The following is a 221-nucleotide window of genomic DNA, read 5'->3' as shown; positions in this document are numbered from 1 at the left end:
TGTTGTAACTGAAAAGTATATACACTACATGTCCGATGTCTCCATCCTTAACATTGTATATGAACAATTATAAACGTATTTTTGTTAAGGTATGAATGTGATTTTCGGAGCCATAAGAGAATTTGTCTCCTATAAACTTTGCACAGTAAGTAGCCACTCCCTGAGTGAGGTCAGAGAGTGTGTCAGCCTGACTGAACCGTCCCTGTCGACCAGAGTGCATA

The sequence above is a fragment of the Salvelinus alpinus genome, chromosome 6, assembly GCF_045679555.1.
Source record: "Salvelinus alpinus chromosome 6, SLU_Salpinus.1, whole genome shotgun sequence".
NCBI lineage: Eukaryota > Metazoa > Chordata > Actinopteri > Salmoniformes > Salmonidae > Salvelinus > Salvelinus alpinus.
This window is presented reverse-complemented; position numbering follows the sequence as displayed.